Raw genomic sequence first — 764 nt, 5'->3', positions numbered from 1 at the left:
GGGCGGAGGGGCCGCTGTCCGTTTACTGCGGATTCGATCCCACTGCGGACTCCCTTCACCTCGGAAACCTCCTAGGTAATGTCGTACTGTCGTGGTTTCAGAGGTACGGAAGGGGGGAAGGGTTGGAAGGCTTGGGAACCGAGGATTGTGTGTATGTGTGTGCTGGGGGTGGATTGTGGGACGAGGCGGGGGATCTGCGTGCGTGTGCGTGTGTGGAGGGGGAGGGGTTACTCACAGGGAAAAGAGGGAAACGTTTGGGTTACGGGGGAATGGGGGTATGTGAAGAAAGGGATGGCAAAGGGTTCCTAAGGGGTTGCGCAAAGGGTTTTACCTGCAGAGCCCTTACACAGGGTTACCCTAGCCCGCAACTAGTGTCAATGAGTGGCAGTACCTTGCAATGACATGTAGTGGGAGTATTGTTGTTGTTGTTGTTGTTGTTGTTACAGGGTGGTACAGCTTCACCAGTGGCCTCCTTCCCGAGGCAGTCCCTGCTCTCCCCTGCTAGAGGGGCACCCTAATCCGTCACCCCATCCGACTTCAGAATGTATTCGTTGGGTTCAGCAACTCACCACCAGCATCCAACCAAATCTAGCGGATCAACGGCGCCTCAACTTATTTCCTGGTCAGATCGCAAATTGCTATAATCACGTCCTACACCGACTATATAAACCACCGGGGTGTTTTCTCTTCTCTCCGCGCGCGTGTGTGTGTATGTGTGTGTGTGTGTGTGTGTGTGTGTATGGGGTGTGAGGGGGTGTGAGGGG

This window comes from Volvox carteri, assembly GCF_000143455.1.
Source record: "Volvox carteri f. nagariensis unplaced genomic scaffold VOLCAscaffold_52, whole genome shotgun sequence".
NCBI classification, from domain to species: Eukaryota; Viridiplantae; Chlorophyta; class Chlorophyceae; order Chlamydomonadales; family Volvocaceae; genus Volvox; species Volvox carteri.
Note: the sequence above shows the minus strand (reverse complement) of the source record.